At 42.7% G+C, this 13,543-nt stretch overlaps 1 pseudogene; it reads right to left on the bottom strand.

The window, feature by feature from the left end:
• Positions 1–1,036: 1,036 nt before the first annotated feature.
• LOC101601538 lies at positions 1,037–1,907 on the bottom strand (annotated as a pseudogene).
• Between the last annotated feature and the right edge of the window lie 11,636 nt (positions 1,908–13,543).

A 13,543-nucleotide genomic window follows, 5' to 3' on the forward strand; every position in this document is an offset into this window, starting at 1 on the left:
TTTTCCTACTGCTTAGAACATCTGGAAATCAATGAGATCTCAGAGGCACACAGATAGGGGAGGCTATTCCCAGTAACTCAGTGATCTCCCCAATTTAGGATTCGGGTCCTCCCCAGTGAGGACCCTAAGCCTTGAGGCATTAGCCACCTTATCCAAGGATTCACATCAGCCAAGAAGCAAAGCTCAGAATTAAAGCTAAGGGGAGACCAAGTTTAGATATTTTTAAACGTTTCATTGACAATGTTCATACATGTACTTACTTATCATCATCCCCTTCCCTTGCCTTCTGTTTCTCCTTTCCTCCCCCTTTCACTGAGCCCCTTCTTCTTTCCAGCTAGCCACTCTTCTTTTTTGATGTCTTTTTTGCCCTCAGTCATCCATAATGAAACTTCAGTGGGCCCAATACTGTGCAGGTCTTGTGCATGACCACAGCCACTATGTCATAATGCAATGGCCACTTCATGTTCAGAAGACATTTCAACACTCCTCCCACCTCTGGCTCTTACACATTCTTTCAGCCCCCTCTTACACAATGGTGCCTGAGCCTTCGAGAATATGATACACATTTCTCAGTGCTAAGCACTCACCAGTCACTTCTTCTCAGCCCTTGGACAACTTTGGAGTCTCCAGTAGTTACCACCATCTGCAAAATGTAGCTTCTCTGGCCATCAGTGACAATAGCACTCATCTATGGGCATAAACGTAAGTATTCAAAGAGCAATTTGATGGGCACAAAATATCCATTTAGACAAACAATAGCAATAGCTTCCCACTTAGGACCTATGACCTTTCTAGCCATAGCTTTTTTGTTTGTTTGTTTGTTTGTTTTTTTAGCCATAAACTAGTACCAGGCATGAGTTCTGTCCTGTGGAGCAGGCCTCAAATCCAATCAGAGGTCAGTTGGTAATCCCCACAAGAGTCATACCAATATTGCACTAATGGGCGCATCTTGCCTAGATGGCTGGTTGTGTAAATTCACACAGTGCACTGCTGGTTAAGGCTGTTAATGACTTTTTTTTACAGGCTTAATCCACTTTTATTTATTTGCTTCTGTATAAAATCCCTGTGTGGTAGCTACAGCTGGAGCCTGGGTCCTCTGCACTGAGACTCTGGTGTGGGTTTTCACAAGATGGTCAGTGAATTCCTGGTAGGCAGACTTGGTGAACACAGTCTCTTTTCAGAGGTCGGGGGGTCAGACAGCTGTAGGACTTACAGATGGCGTCAAAAGTGGCCTTAGCAAAGTCGCCCAGGGTGGCCCCTGGCTGAAGTGCAGCAGTCATCAATACCAGCCATCAGCAGCAGCTTCTTGGGCACGGGGGCAGAGACAATGCCAGTGTCCCTGGGGGCAGGGGAAAGGCCCCCAGAACAGAACCGCAGCGGCCTGCCACTTTACAGGGGACTGTGTGGGGCTTGCCCATCTTGTTCCCCCAGTAGCCTCTCCAGACAGGCACAATGGAGAGCTTGGCCAAGGTGATGGCCCCTTGGATGGCAGTGGCTACCTCCTTAGAGCACTTGACACCCAGGCCGGCATGACAGTTGCAGTCCCCAATGGCGACAAAAGTCTTGAACCTGGTCCGCTGCCCAGTGCGAGTGTGATTCTGCACTGGCATGACCTTCAAAGTCTCATCCTCAGGAGAAGCACCCAAGAAGTCAGTAATTTCAGAGTCCGTGATGGGCAGGGAGAACAGATAGATCTCCTCCAGGGACTTGATCTTCATGTCCTTGACCAGGCGTCCCAGCTTGGTGACGGGGATCCACTCCTTGTCTTCGGCTTTGCCTCCACGGGCCCCGCGGCCTCGGCACCACGACCCCGGAGACCGCTGCCGAAACCTCCAGGGAAGCCGCGCGGCCTCCCAGGCCCGGGCCGGGTCCTCCGGGCCTCCCGCTGCACCAGCATCATCCGCCATTTGGTGTTTTCCCAAGGAAGAAGTGACTTTTTTTTAATACCACTTGCTGAGGTGACACATATCTTTAAATTTATTTTTATTTTTATCTATTTGAGAGAAACAGGGAGAGAAAGAGGCAGAGAGATAATGAGAGAGAGAATGGGTGCACCAGGGCCTCCAGCCACTGCAAATGAACTCCAGATGTGTGCGCCCCCTTGTTCAACTGGCTTACGAGAGTTCTGGGGAACAGAGCTTTCAACCGGGGTCCTTAGGTTTCACAGGCCAGCGCTTAACTGCTAAGCCATCTCTCTAGCCCTGTTAATGACTTTTAAACCGAGATTTTTTAATGACTGTACTCCAGTGTTCAACAATGGGAAAGTTTAACAAAAATGTTGCTAGTTACAAGGTAGAGAGCAACTGGAAAAGATAGCCAACATTGACCTCTGTGCATGTACATGCACCCACACACATGCACACAAACATGTGCCACACACACTCACACACAAACATTACTAGCAATAAATGAGAAATCCAAGGAACAATAACTCTTAAAATGCTCCCACTTCCATTTGAAAATGCAAGGCCGTTTGTGCTGCCCTCCATCATTGAACTTGCAAAACAATACTCCTGCCATTTTTCCAATCAGGCTTGTTCAAGCCTCAGATATATCAAGTCTGAAATATATATCCCATGGGGTCTTTCTCTGCCTACTTTCCCAAGATATTTTTGCTCCGATTGGTGAAATATTACGATTAACAGCTCTGTCCCAGACATTGTATAAATGATATATTCTATAAAAATAATATTCATATTCAAGCGCTTATACAAAATTATAATTAAATTAGGGGTAACTGAATAGGTGCTATGTGTCCAAAAGTCTCCTTTAAGATTATCAAATAATAAAGAACAGACACTGAAAGAATCACAGAGATAGAATGTACCCTCGAGTTACATCACATAGGAGGGGGAGAAATTCTCTCTGGATAAGTTCACGTTTATTTTATCTTAAATCAGACCAAAGGGACTTAGGTTGCTTTTTTAATCTACTTGTGCATAATGATCTCTCAGATTAATCATACTGTTTAATAGAATATTATTATTAATTAGACATGTCAGTGCTTCAGGCAGAAAATTACTGGAAAGTAGAAAGGGCTGTATTCCAAAGACTTCCAGAGAGATTTCCATTTCTATCATCACACGTCTCCTTCAGTTCCAATTCTCAGCGGAAGTTCTCAACAAATTCAGTCCTTGTAGCAGTAACATTTGGAGATGTTTCCCCTCTAAGAGCCAGCTGAATGAGAATTTTCTTGGGTAGGCATTTTCTGTGCTATTAATGGGAAGATTACATTCCGTGGATTCAGATCCTTCAGCGACGCCCATAATTCTGGCAACTGAAGTGGGGATCTTGTAGGAGAAGGAAGCATGAAGAATGGCTCAGTCATCATCTTTATCCATAATATCAGCATCCTCCAACATACTCTCATTTCCACGCAGTCAGTGCTCACTGTTGCACCCCCTCATCCCCAGCACCCCATGTTTTACATATGTGCTACTCTAGCCACATAAGAAAACCCCACCAGTCCCCAATTACAACAGGATTCTACAGGGCTCTTCAGGGCACCCTATCTGTGCAGACTAATCTTCATTGTCAACTTGATTGAATTAGGAGATTCTAGGCATGTCTATGAGGGCGTTTCCAGGGACAATTACACCAGGAGGGCACAGACCTAATTATCCCTTAATGGACTCATAGTACGATGGCATTACTGGCAGAAGGTAGAAGGTAGGATGAGGAGCCTTAGAAAGAAATAAGTCACTAGCGTCCTGTGCTTCTTGGGCTGTATCTTGCCCTAACCATTTCCTGAATTTCCCCCTCTCTGTTTCCTATCTGCCAAGAAGTGAGTGTCCTTTGCCACACACTCCCAATGCCACAGTGCTCTGCCTAAGCACATAGCGATTGAGCCTTCTGGAGCCATGAGCCAAAATAAATAATGACCACCTGTTATTCTCAGGTTTGTCATAGAAGGAAGTAGTTAATATGATATCCCATATGCATCATGTTGTTTTCCAGGACTCCAGCAGTGAGAACAAAAGTAAATTAATGCAGGTACAGCCAAATCCCCTCGATTCTGGCACACCCGGCAAGGAATTTTCCCAGCAGCACACTTCACCTCCTGACTTGTGTCCTAGATCTCATCTTCACCCTTTTGTCAGGAATATCTATCAACTGTCCTCTGCACTTTAAACCTTGATGCCTTTGACTTGTTCCCTCGGCTTATGTAATAAATATGTGGTTACCTTTAAAACACACACATGCAGGGCCAGGGAGATGGCTCAGTGGTTAAAGGTGCTCGTGTGTAAAGCCTTTTGGCCTGGGACCAATTCCCTGACACCCACCTAAAGCCACATGCACAGAGTAGCACAGGTATCTGGTGTTCACTTGCAGTTCTAGCATTTCTCTCTTACACACACACACACACACACACACACACACACACCATCAAGAACAAGACCCCCAGTCCCACCTTTGAGAAATGTTTGGGTCAATGGTAAGCGGTGACATTAGTCAAGGGCTAGATAACTCTGATCTTAGGATCCAGGAATGATTTAACCTCCCTTATAGAATTGGAGTTTTGTGGGGGGTTTTGGTCCTGTTTTATCTTTCAGGGTTTTTTTATTTTGTTTGGTTGTTGAGGCAAGGTCTCACTTTAGCCCATGACCTAGAACTTACCCAGATTGGCCTTAAACTCATGGCTATCCTCCTACCACAGCCTCCTGAGTGCTGGGACTAAAGGCACAACCACACCCAACTTGAATTGTTTTGAACATTAAGTGAATTTAGTGCTTTGTGCCTACTATGAGATGTAACTGTTCATATTCTAAAACATATGACCTGTCTCCCTTCTAACTTTGTCAGGGCCTCATCCAAAGCTATGGGGTGAGGAAAGTTCTGGTCCTTGGCTTCCAAGTCTAGTTAGGGATGCAAGATAAAGAAGAAATTTCTCAACTCTGCATAGAGACACACTAGGAACAGTTGTAAGTACACGAATGTTTTAGGTAGCACAATGTGTACTGCACTGAAATATGCAAAATAAGAATCAACAAACCTTGCTCAGAAACTCCCATTCTGTCAGGTGGGGGCTGGTATGTAAAATGAGGAACTGGGCTGATATTTATCAGTTACGAATGACTGTCTCACAGGACAATTACATTCAATAGATAGCCTTGGGGCTGGAGAAATGGCTTAGTGGTTAAGGCGCCAGATACACAAGGGGTGCACACACAACTGGAGTTTGTTTGCAGTGGCTAGAGGTCCTGGCGTGCCCGTTCATTCTCCCTCCTCCTTCCTCCCTCCTCCCTCCTCTCTCTCTCTCTCTTTCTCTCTCTTTCTCTCTCTCTCTCTCTCCCTGCCTATATCTTTCTTTCACAAATAAATAGAAATAAAATACTTTTAAAAAATAAAAACTTAGCTGGGCATGGTGGCACACACCTTTAATCCCAGCACTCAGGAGGCAGAAGTAGGAGGATCCCCATGAGTTTGAGACCAGCCGGAGACTACATAGTGAATTCCAAGTCAGCCTGGGCTACAGGGAGACCCTACCTTGAAAAAGCAAAAAATAAAAATAAAAAAAATAAAATAAAAACTTTAAAAAAAAAAAAGATAGCCTTGAACCAAATACTAGAGGAGAGGAAGTCCTCTTAGGAAAACTGATAAGATTGTAATATGCACTAGGGATTCCATAAAAGTAATAACTTTCAATGATAAAGAAAAATTATAAGGGGCTCATGGTAGACTTCACAAATTTGTTGTAACTATACAAGAGAATATCTTTGTTTTTAGCAGATACATAGCAAGAGTAAGGGATGAGCAGCATTTAGACAACATATTCAAGTGGTTCAAAGAAAGAATAGTTATGCATTATGTAGAGAGAGATGTTACAATGGCACACAAGAGCGTGCTGGGCTAGTTTTGCAACAAGTGGGATTCAAAGGCAAGACCTTGAGCTGTCCTCTCGGCCCTCACTGCCCTGCCACCTCCTGGGAGCTCTTTCGGCCCCTCCTCAGCACCCTGCATTGCCACTTGCTCACATCCTCAGCTGGTGGAATGTGTGGTCTATTTTCCTGAGTGAAAATTCCCCATCTTCTCATACTTGATCCTAACCACTCACTTTGTCTCTTCTTGCAAGAGAAGGAGCTTTGGTAATACAGAAATCTATTTTCTGTTTACATGGTCTAACAGTCAAGACTGCCATCTCACTGGGAGGCCCCTCAAACCTAATTTCACAGTCAAAACTGAGTAAGGACTGAGTTGTTTTAGTCTTACACACACACACAGAGAGATAGAGAGAGGGAAGAGAGAGACTTGTTTCAATTCCCACTGCATTCCCTCATTACATCCTCACAATACCCCACTTTATAGGAATAAAGAAAAAAGCACATCTGCCAAGTATTTTTATAAAGAGATGTCACTACACATTGTATATAGGTAGTGAATTTCACCTCTAAAATGAGTCAACTTTAGGTTTTAGAACTTTTCAAATAGCTACAGTAAAGGTAAAATATAAGGTTTAGAAGAAATGGTTGAATTTCATACATATCCATTACGCAACCTGATAAACAACAATGTAGTGATTCTTTATATACCTATTTATTTTCATTTAAAAAATATGACTGAGCTGGGGAGGTGGATCCACAGTCAAAGGTCCTTACCTGCAAAGCCTGCTGGCCCAGGTTCCACTCACCAATACCCATGTAAATCCAGATGCACAAAGTAGTATGCGCATCTGGAATGCGGTATTTGCAATGAGGGGCAAGAGGCCCTAAAGCACCCATATACCCTCTCACTTTCTTTCTCTTGCTCTCTCTCTATCTATCTATCTATTTAATAAACAAATAAAATATTTTTAATTTTTTTAAATCTGGCCCAATGTGATGTGATGGCTCACATCTATAATCCCGTTACCTGGAAAGTAGAGGCAGGAGGTCTAGAGAGTTCAAGGCCAGACCAGGATACATGAGGCCCTATCTCTAAAAATAAATAACCACAAGCCTTGCATATATCACTCACTTTCATATTCAAGCGTACAGGCCACAGTTATTGTATCAAAGTGAAGCATAAAGTTGTAGAGTGAGTCCATAGACCCTGCTCCTCATCTCCACTCCCTAACAGTGGGCTCAAGATTAAAAGCTGTGTTTAGTCTAAGTGACCCTGACAGACCTCCATGTTATAAGAACAACCTGCAGTGTTCATCAACAACCTAGGAAAAGCTTCAGGCAAAATTAAAAGAATGAAGGTCAAGGGCTGAAGAGATGGCTCAGCAACTAAAGGTACTTGCTTGCAAAGCCTACCATTAAGGGTTTGATTCTCCATTACCCATGTAAAGCCAGATGCAAAAAGTAGTGCATGTTTCTGGAGTTCATGTGCAGTGGCAAGAGGCACCCATTCATGAAATCTCTCTCTCTTTGAAAACAAAGCTGGGCGTGGTGGCGCACGCCTTTAATCCTAGCACTCAAGAGGCAGAAGTAGAAGTATCACCGTGAGTTTGAGGCCACTCTGAGACTACATAGTGAATTCCAGGCCAGCCTGAACCAAAGTGAGACCCTACCTCGAAAAACCAAAAAATAAAAAATAAAAAGAGGGGCTAGAGAGATGGCTTAGCAGTTAAGCACTTGCCTAAGGACCCCAGTTCAAGGCTTGACTCCCCAGGACCCACGTAAACCAGATGCACAAGAGAGTGCGTGCATCTGGAGTTTGTTTGCAGTGGCTGGGGGCCCTGATGCACCCATTCTCTCTCTCTCTCTCTCTCTCTCTCTCTCTCTCTCTCTCTCTCTCTCTCTGCCTTTCTATCCCTCCCTCCCTTGCTCCCTCCATCACTCCCTCACTCCCTCTTTGTCTGTCTGCCTGTCGCTCTCAAAAAAAAAAAAAAGAATGAAGTTAAGCTGCCCCAGGAAAGTGTCCATCTCTTTGTCTTGAAAGCAGAACAGCAGGTTCGCATTTACTAGAATCCCAGTTGACTACAATGTCATACTTTGGATCAAGATTTGCTTAAAACATAGACAACTTTGCCTGGTTTATTCTAATATTGTCAGAAGGGCATTTATCTTTTCAAGCCCTATAAATGCTTCCTGACAAATGGACTTGATAAAGCATAGAAACAACTTTTACTTCCAGGTTACCTTGAAACATTCTATAGCCTCTTTTTGATTCCTAATTGTATGTGTAATTTTATGTAAGTATAATGAACATTTTTCTTATGAACTAGCATAAGACCTAAAAAATAATTTTACATAACAAAAATTCTCTTGCCCTAAAGCTAATGACAAAAAAAAAGTAGTCTAGTACTGCCCAAGTGATATTTTTCATAAAAATCAAATTGTGGGAGTTCTTTGATGAAAAATAAAAATCTTTATATATCTTTAGGTGACTTAGAATAAAGAGTTAAAAAAAGAATCAAGTTAAAATAAAATGTTCTTAGAGTTTTAACATTATAATTTACTACGATTCTAAAAATATACCTGTGCATATTAAGCCAATATTTCATAAGATTATGTATTTTCAACTATACACAAAATAGACATACACACATACCCTAAGATTATTAAACTTCACAAATCTATTCATAATGTATGGTCTCTTTGTCCTTTCTTTTTAAAATTTGCTGGTTTTGTATTCATGCTCTACCTGATCAGAAGGTAACCCAAAACACATTGACTTTAATAACTTTTACACATTCATAAATATTTTTAAACCTCATAAATGTTTAACATTCATATAGTATATCAAAGTACCATTCTTTCTTCTGTAAATAAATCATTTCCAATCTAAAGACTTGGAGCACGTGGGGCAGAGGAGATGTAGAACACCAACCCTTCTGGCGAGTGAATCAAAAGACATTCCCAGACATTAGCTTTTCTTTCCAAATATGAAAAACATATTAAAAATATATCTTAAAATAAGATGTTTTCCTCATGTTTCCTGTGGGTGAAGTCCACTTGGTACATTCCTCCCCACACTGTGCTGTGGAATTCTCAGTCAACTTTGTCATTTTTCCCTCTGCTGAGGCCTGTCTGCGGGAAGGGAGCCAAAGTCACTGTGATATCGCTTGACCAAAACTAACCACATTAAGCTCAAGCAAAATGAATTATAATGGAAAAGAAAAATGAAAATATATAAATATTACAGACATAGACAGATACACATACACATACCATTGCACTGCTTCTAAGGAAAAACATAATTCCCACTGTCCGTGCTTTGAAGAGTTTGGGCGGGGGGAGCCATAAAGGAGGGCTGGAAACGTACCTCAGTTGGTAGGATGCTTGTGTAACATGCATGAGGCCCTGAGTCTGAACCCCAGCCCCACATTAGGAAAGACTTAAGGCATTTGCAGGGTGGAAATAATTTTTAGGACACAGTAGGAGTAAAGCAATGCGCCATTTTGTAGTTAAACTTTTCCTAAAGTTACAAACATTCATGGTGCTTAAGGAACAGCTACTGCAGATATCCAGGCATCCATGTTGCACTCAACAGGGTTGCTTAAGACGATGCTGCGGGTCTTAGTGGCGCTGGTTACACCTGCATTTCAATCCACAGAAAGTCCCTGTGCTGCTTCTGTGATATCTTTCTCACCGCTTTTTGCCATGCCTGTCACTAACTGATTATGTGATGACAATTGATTGTGTCCGTAACTGTCAATAATTCTTCTATATAAACATCCTCTTTGAATCCATCTTTGGCCACCTGAGTCGTTCCACCTCGCTTCCCATTAGCAGCACTAACGACTTCAAGGGACAGCAGCCCCTGAAAACGCGGTTCTGTGGCAATCATTTGGTTCTGTGCGCACATTTTAATTTCATGCACTATGGGGGGGAATTGTGAGTGGCTTTAAACAAAAATTGAGTCTTTAAATGCTTTATTGTTTCGTACAATTTATCTTTCACATAGTCTATTAGCTCTTTTAAAAATAATAAAGTGGGAAAAAATGTTCAGTCGGTACCAAGTGTTCAAGGAACATTCACCCTCCAAATCAGGATCCTACAAAGATTTCACCAACTGCATTTTTGTGAAAATAAACTGAATTTGTCAAACATCAACTCCTTAGCCTGCATATCCTGTGGTTAGGCCAGCACAGTGAGACTTAATATGCTAAGCCAACCCCATTGCGATCGCCAGAAAAAAAGAAGCATTCGGTTTTTTGATATTACGGATTTAGACGGGTTTTGGTGCATGGCCTATAATTTAAGTCCCGTGGAACAAAACAAAGGACAAAAGAAGTGCGGGGGTGGCAGGCGTGGAAAGCAGTGAGGAATAAGAATGAACACAAGCCTGAGAGTGTTCAAGTGTGTACACATGATTGGAACTGGTCTCAAGTCTGTGAGCTTTTTCTTTTCCTTTGACATAGGCATTCTTTTCTCATTGGCAGAAACCTCTAGTGAAATGCTGTCCTTTTCTCTCTCTCCTGTGTACATTTCAAGAAATTCACAATTTATAGGGGACAGGTTGCCTTAGTTTCTGATGCCAGGGATGGGAAGTCCAGCAATTAGAGTCCTGCTCAGAGTCTGGAGGAAACACTATGAGCAGGGCAGAAGGACATGGGCCAGGAAAATCAGAGACACTTTTAAAGTCACCTACTCCACAAACTTTCAAAGAGAGGGTGCTTCATGTTTTAAAAAGCGTGTATAAAAAGTAAAGCAATTCTTCCAAGAAAGACTGTTTGAAGAATTATATTTACAGCCCAGACTTTCCTGCCCTCTTGTGGAGAAAAATACAGAGCTGGCAATTTGTATCACGAGGATGATGGCTTCTCAAGACTTGCAGATGGCTGTTCCCACAACCCACATCATCTGTTGCTCACAGGTGGACATTCTGGTGCTCATGGAACTTGACTGGCTAGAGAATGTTGTAGCAAAGGAAGCAGAGCCTATAGGCTTCTTGACCAAGCTCACAAACAGCAAAGGAACTCACTTATACTGTAAATTCATCAGAATTCTTATTCCAAATTCATCATTCTAAGGAAATACATGCATCACTATGCGAAGGGGGGCTACTTTACAGAATAAAGTCAGTTTATGATTTATCTGGCTTTTTTAAGTATATAGAAGGACACATTTTTTTGAGAGATCCTGTCTCAAAAAAAAAAAAAAAAGATGAATAGTGACTGAAGAAGACACCCAACATTGACCTCTGGCCTGTGTACACACACACACACGTGCATCTGCACACACATGTGCACACACATATGAACATGCTTACACACACATGTCTATTAAAAACTTCAACCCGAACAGTTTAGTCTTTTCTACTCAAATCGGTATCATAGGTGATGTTAACCATGTTGGCATGCCCCATGTTTCACATCCTACAGTATTCTGTGTATTATAAAACGAGTTGCACTATCATATTAAGAATAAATAAGAAGGGCTGGAGAGATGGCTTAGCAGTTAAGTGCTTGCCTGTGAAGCCTAAGGACCCCGGTTCGAGGCTCGGTTCCCCAGGTCCCACGTTAGCCAGATGCACAAGGGGGCGCACGCGTCTGGAGTTCGTTTGCAGAGGCTGGAAGCCCTGGCACGCCCATTCTCTCTCTCTCCCTCTATCTGTCTTTCTCTCTGTGTCTGTCGCTCTCAAATAAATAAATAAATAATTTAAGAAAAAAAAAAAGAATAAATAAGAAGCCAGGTATGGTAGTATATGCCTTTAATCCCAGCACTTGGGAGGCAGAGGTATGATCACAGTGAGTGCAAAACCACCCTGAGACTACATAGTGAATTCCAGGTCAGCCTGGGCTAGAGTGAGACCCTACCTCAAAAAAAAAAAAAAAAGAATAAATAATAGAATCCGAACAAAGTAAAGTTAAATTGGGTGCTAAATTAGGTGTCACACTGCTAGAAATTCTCTAGTGGGGGGAAGAAGGGAAAATGACAGTGAGTTTTTAATATTTAGACACATAAGTATATTTCAAATAACTAGGGGGAAAAAGAAGAGAAAGAGACTAGAATTTGAAAATCTCTGGATCTGTTTCTATTTTCCCACCCAGAGAATGAGTATTGGCCCCCACATGGTCTACAGTGGCACTTTGTCACGTGAGCCAGGCTAGCCTGAGCAAAAGACACAAACCCCACATGCAGCTCCTATAAAATCAGAAGATTCCTATGTTGCTTCCGGTTGAAGTTTTTAATAGACATGTGTGTGTAAGCATGTTCATATGTGTGTGCACACGTGTGTGCTGATGCATATGTGTGTGTACACAGGCCAGAGGTCAACGTTGGGTGTCTTCTTCAGTCACTCTTCATCTTTTTTATTTTTTTGAGACAGGATCGCTCACTGAACCTTATGCTCACCAATTCAGCTGACTAGCTGGCCAGTGAGACCCAGGGTCCTCTGGTCTCCCCAGCCCTGCCATTACAAACCCGGGTCACCATAACCAACATTTTATGTGGGGGCTGGGGATCCAAACTCAGGTCTTCATGCTTATGTGGCAAGTACCTTACCCACAACACCATCTCCCCAGCGCTGGCTGCTTTTCTGCTTTTTAAAGAAAGTATCACTGGGCATGGTGGCTCACGTCTTTAATCCCAGCATTTAGGAGGCAGAGGTGGGAGGATCACTGTGAGTTCAAGGCCAGCCTGAGACATAGTGAATTCCAAGTCAGCTTGGGCTAGAGCAACACCCTACTTAAAAAAAAAAAAAAGAAAAAAAAAAAAGAAGGAAGGAAAAGAAAGTATCTAGAGGTTGAAACAGAAACATAGACAGGGGTTGGAAGTCCAGCTAATCATAGGAAACTGATGCCGTGGTTTGAGGCCCTAATCTATGTTGTCCACTCAAGGGAAGATATTAATTTTTGATTTATTTCATGCTCTGAAATTATCATATAAACAATGCTACAATAGAAACTAATATTTTTCAAGGTTTTATAAATTGAGGAGAAGAGGAAAAGAATTCACTATCACGGAGAAAATATGAAAATGTACTGAAAGTTCTGAAAGGTAGGTTGATCTTATCTAGATAGAACTTTCTCCAAGTTGTAGACACTCAGAGGCTCACAGCATATCCTAATCACTTTGCCAAGCTGGGTCAACCCAAAAGAAATACAAAACATGATTCCTGCCTTAGATCACTAAGTATCTACCCAGCTACCAACCATGTGAAAGAGCTCAGTCCATTCCGGGAGAACAAGTAAATGCAGCAGCTGGCCTGTAAGGCCTAAATGGGCAAAACAGACCCACTAATGAATGGGCCAGAAAGGAAAGGCCAGACCGTCAGGATTTCCGGGGAGGATGTAGAACAGGTAGGGGAAGACAGGGAAACTGGGGAAGAGTGGAGAAGCTGTTCCCATATAGCACAGAGCGGGGATGCCCTATCAAGGTCAAGCATGCTGGATGCCAAGACCTCCAAGACAGTATGCTAAGGACAACATGCCTATTGCCAAAGGAGGGGTTGCCCAGGTAGAGCGGCACCAGGTGGGCCTGGACTGCCAAGCTGGAATCTGGATTTCCTCTGCAGGAGGTCCTGAACGATGTCCAGGTCGAGGGTAATGGATGACATTTCTGCAGATGAATCTGAAGAGAGGGCTTCCAGGGTCCTGGGACTGGGGCTGAGTGAGGAAGTGAGGCCAGCCAGGTGAAAGTAAAGCGATTCTGGCTGAGCTGAAGGGGAGGGA

The sequence above is a fragment of the Jaculus jaculus genome, chromosome 1 (assembly GCF_020740685.1).
Source record: "Jaculus jaculus isolate mJacJac1 chromosome 1, mJacJac1.mat.Y.cur, whole genome shotgun sequence".
Lineage (NCBI taxonomy): Eukaryota > Metazoa > Chordata > Mammalia > Rodentia > Dipodidae > Jaculus > Jaculus jaculus.